At 37.0% G+C, this 6,654-nt stretch overlaps 1 long non-coding RNA gene across 1 annotated transcript; it reads right to left on the bottom strand.

Moving 5' to 3' along the window:
- Window positions 1-1,946: 1,946 nt before the first annotated feature.
- On the bottom strand, window positions 1,947-5,112 carry LOC144901247 (uncharacterized). The gene is made up of 3 exons (XR_013629406.1): window positions 5,038-5,112; window positions 4,381-4,463; window positions 1,947-2,270 (listed from the first exon to the last, which is right to left on the bottom strand). It is a non-coding gene; the product is annotated as an uncharacterized LOC144901247 (long non-coding RNA).
- Window positions 5,113-6,654: the final 1,542 nt, after the last annotated feature.

Genomic DNA, 6,654 nt, shown 5'->3' with positions numbered 1-6,654 from the left:
ACAATGGTAATTGAAGAGAGAAGGGGAACATGGATTGTGTCATATGTGTTACATTTTTGTACTTTTTGTACTATAATTTTTTTTCAGTGATGTTGTATTTTATATGTATTTGTACAACTATAACTATGCCCATCACTATGTCTTCTATTTTTCTGTCATTCACAAATAAAGTAAACAAAGGAGACAAGAATGGCAATAAATAATAATAATAATCAATTAAAAAAATAAAAATATAAAAAATGTATATAATAATAATAATAAGCAGGACACAACATACTATAACTGAATAAACCGTTAAAAAGGGGGTGAAATGGAGTGACAGGCACGGTATTTTTTAGTGTTAAGACAATTTCAAGCAATCAGATGACATTTTTCTATTTTATTTTGTTTATTTTAGTTTCTTCTCTGTCATGCAACCAGTATTTCTGATGACTTTATATCCAACTTATACCCCATAGAATAAAATAAATATATGTAGCACACACACACACACAACAAACAGTGAAAGAACGTATACAATCAAACAAAGTAGGATATACAATAAAATACAGCAATTAAAAAAAGGTGTTGGGGGGGCTAAATATGATTAATAGAACGCAGGTGAGGTATCGTATCCTTCACTGACCTAAATTTGTCAGCTGATGCCACTAGCGGTTTTGGAAGCAGAGCTTGTGGGAAGAAAATCATTCCCATCCATTATTTCTGCTGGCACTCCATGCGTCGCCTTCCAATATGGTGCAGGGCTGCAAACGGCGCTTATAGGCGATGTTGCTGTCATTTAATTGCCGACATCTGCCATTTGATTACTCATACCTGTTGCAGGCCTAATGAGACGGCAGTGTGGTGACAATATGGATTATCGTTACACGGGGGCCGCCTGCGGTTGATTTTATTTATTTTTTTCTCCCCCTTTCTGTTTTGCTGGTTCCTCATCATGCTGTTGACCTTTGTGTTCAGCTGACTGCGACCCTTGGAGCTGAACCCATTGGTTTTTACTGCCCGTGCCCAATAACTTTAGATATTCCACGGATGAATGGTTTGCTCTCTGTTGAGCCCCGTTTGCTGTTACGAGCACCATCTCATTTGTCTCATCGATTTCTAACTGCAAGCATACTGTAGTTTAGATTGGCGACATTTGAAATGGAAAGCAAATAGAAGACATTTATTGCGGTACACTGGCAGAAATGTTATCTTTGGATTTTATTTCAATAATGCATGGCTGAAACTTCCTGCAAGCGGCGCGGTGGGCAAGTGGTTAGCGTGCAGGTCTCACAGCTAGGAGACCCAAGTTCGATTCCACCCTCGGCCATCTCTGTGTGGAGTTTGCATGTTCTCCCTGTGGGTTTCCTCCCACATTCCAAAAACATGCTAGGTTAATTAGCGACTCACAATTGTCCATAGGTATCAATGTGAGTGTGAATGGTTGTTTGTCTATATGTGCCCTGTGATTGGCTGGCCACCAGTCCAGGGTGTACCGTGCCTCTCGCCCGAAGACAGCTGGGATAGGCTCCAGCACCCCCCGCGACCCTCGTGTGGAAAAGCGGTCAAAAATGACTGAATGAATGAAAATAGTGGCTGCACGGCGGTCAAGTTGTTAGCATGCAGGCCTCACAGCTAGGAGACCCAAGTTCGATTCCACCCTCGACCATTTCTGTGTGGAGTTTGCATGTTCGCCCTGTGGGTTTTCTTTACTCCGGTTTCCTCCCACATTCCAAAAACATGCTAGGTTAATTAGCGATTCCAAATTGTCCATAGGTATAAATGAGAGTGTGAATGGTTGTTTGTCTATATGTGCCCTGTGATTGACTGGCCACCAGTCCAGGGTGTACCCCGCCTCTCGCCCGAAGACAGCTAGGATAGGCTCCAGCACCACCTGCGACACTCGTGTGGAAAAGCGGTAGAAAATGAATGAATGAAACTGAAACAGTTCAGCCTGAAACGTCTGATTCCCTTTCCGCATCCCAAATAGAAATATTGATAGGGAATGAAGCTGCTGCCTGACACCAAAACTGAAGCACCCGACTTATATCCAGTCTTTGGTTTGCCGCCTGCCACGGACCAAAGCTTTGTTAAGTCACCTGTCAGATGAAATTACCGCGGTGTCAGGTGGCTGCGGGGGACCTGGGCCGGGTAGGCGCCAAGGCCTCGGAATGCAACCATGACGTCTTGTGAGAACGTCAGGGGGGCCGTGGAAGCATGCTGTCAGGTCTTGTAGAGACACTTACAGGTCCACTCTCACCCCGGCGTTATGGCCGTAATCCAGAATGACACTTTAAAAAGAACACGTTGGCTCTATTAGCGTTCTGACAACGCGGACCTATGGCCTGTTAATGGTGAGCTCTCATAGGCTTGGCAGTGAGGAAAAGAATGATAATCAGTGTCTCACAGGTACTGCAGTTGCCAGGGATACTCCACTAAAGAAAGCGTACAAAAGGACTAATGGTGTCCTGTTGCGCTACTTGGCCTCTTCACTTCATTTTACTTCCAATATTCTGATTTACCGAGTTGAAAGCGACTGAAATGTTCAAAATACAGCATGCCAGTTTGGAAGCGATCGTGTCGCATTGTTATGCGCCTATTTTTTACAGGTTTGACAATTCTGATTTTTTTTTTTTAATAAAAAGTTTGGAACTTTATACTATGAACTTCTTTTCAGTTGTTAATTATGCCTTGATGATGATATTTATTTTTATATTACATTTCTTTTATTTTCTTTTAATGAGAAAATATGATTTGGCATGGGATTCCAGTGAAATAAAATCATTTGTACCATTTTTTTTTCTTGGCCTTCATATTGCAGATGGGAAATAAATAATGACATTATGAAAAAAATACAATATCATTATAAAATAAATTACTTTTCAATCATTCTTTTGTTTTTTTTTTACCTTCATGGATATGTGAATAAATATATAATTTAGAAAATGCTTATTAGCAGCAGTAGCATTTTTGGGAAGAAATTAAAATGTGTATTTATTTCTCTAAAAATAAGGGGCAAAATATGTTTACATTTTTTTATTTTGGGAGAATTTCTAAATTATTAAAACACTTAATTACATTTCAATTAAATAAATATACTTTAAAACAAAAATTATCATTTGCTGCCACAGCAGCACCTGATCATGATGCGTTTATATCCCCAAAAAGAAGGCCTAAAATATATATTTATATCATGCCAGTGTGAGGAGGAGGGGGTATTTTTAAATTATGACAATTAAATATTTCCTGATAATATTTGAATAAATCTACATATTTTATCGTGGAAGCAGTACTTGATTATTTTGGAAGATTTAAAAGAAGCATTTATGTCTCTAAAAAGGCCTTTTTTATCATCCCATTCATACATAGATTTTTTGTTTGATTTTATTAATTAATTTAAGTGATTAATGTAATAAAAATGAAATATTTAATATTTTTAAAATATTTTGCATGTAATTATATATATTTTACAGTGCCGTTTGTCTTTCAATGACATTGAAAGAGGTGTTTATTGCTGCATTCAATATTTTTTTTACAATGTAATCTGAAGTGACATTTCAAGTTATTAAATGTCTTGCACAAGCCGCGCTTCAATCTTCCCCTGAATTGCAGCTTGTTACATTTTGACTGAAAAGCGAATAGAGAAATCTTTACGTCTCTTTTAAATATCCAATTACACATAATCTACACTGAAGCTCATCTAACACTCAGTTATTCCTTCATTCAAAGTAACATTTAAATAAAAGCAGGTTTTTTTTTTCCAAGGGCTGTAATAGATTCCATTTAATCAACCCTCTAAAAGCTTGCTGAACCACAGGTCCTTATCTGAAGATTTTATAAGATAGAATTATCTTTTATTGGATGTTGATGATGTTAGCTGTCCGGGGCAGGGCAAGGAGAGGTAGACTGTGGGAGAAGGAGGGGGGGGGTTGGGAGTAGTAGCGCGCAGAGAAAATGAGAATGATTTAAATGAGAAAGGGTGAAATGAAGAGCAGCAGAGTATTAAATCAGGAGTCTGTATGGACAGTAATCTAAAATAGTCTCAGACATTTTCACTGGAAGGCGCACAGGAAGTGCTTTGTGCTTGGCTCGGCTCTGCTGTCTTAAATGTTCGGAGTACTAAATCCGCATGACTCAGCACTTCCTATTGCAGAGCTTTGGTATTATTACAATGCTTTTGGTATAATAATATAGATATATAATTTTTATTATATATACAATATGTAGAAGATCACTGTACATTCAGCTTGGATGGCCTTTTGAGGCAAAAACATAAAAATAATTAAAAAAAAACATAATATGACAAGAAAAACTACAAAAAAAACATACTTAACTGTCATGTAATAATCAAGAAAAGTAAATCACTGCAAAATAAAACCCAAATAAAGTCAAATGGTTAACCTTGAAAAGGTCATGCAGGGTTCGAACGGAGAATGAGCAGGTGTGGAGATGTCATGGAGATATTCGGGTTCACCGTCTGACCCCTGGAAAACACATGCAATTCATTAAAAAAGTGCCAACATAACCTATTCACATTATATAACATATATTGATAAAAAAATAGTAAAAAAGTACTTCACATATTTAAAAAGATAAATCTTTCCCAAAGCATATTAATTGTAATAATTATCTGTACTACTGCATAGTCAAATTAACACAGTGCTGTCACAGCAACAAACAAGTTACATAATAAATAATACATATATTAAATGTTATAGTTCTACAAAATATCTATACACAGAACTCAGTCCACAATACATTCAAACATAAATTACCAATAAGTGCAAGATAACACATACTGTACAATATAACAACATATACTATCACAATGGACCGATAGCCGTTAGCTTGGCATAAAAAGGGTTAATTCGCTCTTCTCTGCTCCCCACCGCACACAAGCGGTAAAAGCGCTAGCTTGCTACACATCCTATACTTCCAAACTAATAACTTCCATACTTTAAACACTCGTATTTTTCCACCAACGCTATATCACAATATAATTCTAAGACGTTTATGTGATATACGTTTTTATTTGAGTTACTTTGTAAGAATACTGACCGTTCACGTGGCTTTTCCAAGTTTCCTCCGACGGGGAGGGGGGAGGATGTACCCACACCTTAAAAAGGACCTACGGGCAACTACAACTGCAACACATCAGTTCCGGTCTTCTTTTTGTGATGACGTCATAATGAAAGCAAAATGTTTCCATTATAAATGGTGAAATAAAGTACTTGAAAAATAAAAACAATGAAGCTAAACAGAAATGTGATAACAATGTAAGTGTATTACACAGACAGCAGAGTTCACAATGTTTATTAAGAAAAAGCACATTCGGGAGTGGATGAACAGAGATATACAAAATATACTAACAAAAAAAAGAGGCATGTATTAAGAAAACGATTAGACAGATTCCATAGGAGGTGGAGATGCTGTGGCGACAATAAATTAAACAAAAAACATTTACACTTTTTTAAGTAACCATAACAACTTTTATTTCGATATAGGAAGCATGCTTATATCAAATCTAATTTATTTTGTTATACAAATAAGAATTGTATAATTACTATATAAAAGTAGACAAGAATAACATTGGATTCGTGAAACTCAAGAGCAGGCCTCCACGTCCCCATCGCTCCCCAACCGCCCAATCATCACACATATCCATTCACTGCCCCCCACAAGAAGGAGCACTTGTTAATCTTGAGCCTCATTCCTCATCGCCACCAGAGATGGTGCTCTCGGAGGATGTCTCTATTACATCATTACCATTTAATTAATGAAACTACTTCCTAAGGCACTCAGAGATTTATGCACCATAATCTATTCCTCCTCTTTACATTGGGATTTAATGGAACTCTCAAATCTATCAAATCTTTCACTTTCTAATTAGCCCGTCTTGGTTCCAATGAAAAGTATAAGTGTAACAGTATGGTTGATATCCACCTTATGCAACATTTCAAAGCAATACGGCTCAAAAACTAAAAAAAAAAAAAACAGAATTATTTTGGCTGTATTTCATTGCCATGGCAATGATAGATCAAGTAGAAGAATACATGCTGTAAACATTGCTAAGTTGACTTTTTGGACTTCATTATGTCTCCCAAGCAGCAGTGCACCAAGGAAAAGGAAAGCCATCACCATGGAAGTGAAAATCTGAAAAAAGTATCCCTGGTAGGAGTCCTCAAAACATATTAGTGTGTTTTTTTTAATGAATATAAACACAAAGTGTGCATTAACCTAGAAATCCACCGGAAAATGGTGCAACTATTTGATGAATGGCCGTCACTATATGAGCTTTGCATATTTTTTTTTTAGTTGATCACGTTTATCATACTGCAACGTGCTTATATTGATATTTCAGTGCTTTTACTTATGTAAAAAAAACTCTGCACTTCGTCCCTCGCATACCAGCACATCAGAACAATAGATCAAGTTGAGGAATACATGCTGTAAACATTGCTAGGTTCACTTTTTGGACTTCATTATGTCTCCCAAGCAGCAGTGCACCAAGGAAAAGGAAAGCCATCACCATGGAAGTGGAAAATTTGAAAAAAGTGTCCCTGGTAGGAGTCCTCAAAACATATTGGTGTGTTTTTTTTTAATGAACATGAACACAAAGTGTGCATTAACCTAGAAATTCACCGGAAAATGGCTCACTTTTTGGACTTCATTATG

The sequence above is a fragment of the Doryrhamphus excisus genome, linkage group LG11, assembly GCF_037039965.1.
Source record: "Doryrhamphus excisus strain RoL-2023G ecotype Guam linkage group LG11, RoL_Dexc_Guam_v1.1, whole genome shotgun sequence".
Classification (NCBI taxonomy): domain Eukaryota; kingdom Metazoa; phylum Chordata; class Actinopteri; order Syngnathiformes; family Syngnathidae; genus Doryrhamphus; species Doryrhamphus excisus.
This window is presented reverse-complemented; position numbering and strand designations above follow the sequence as displayed.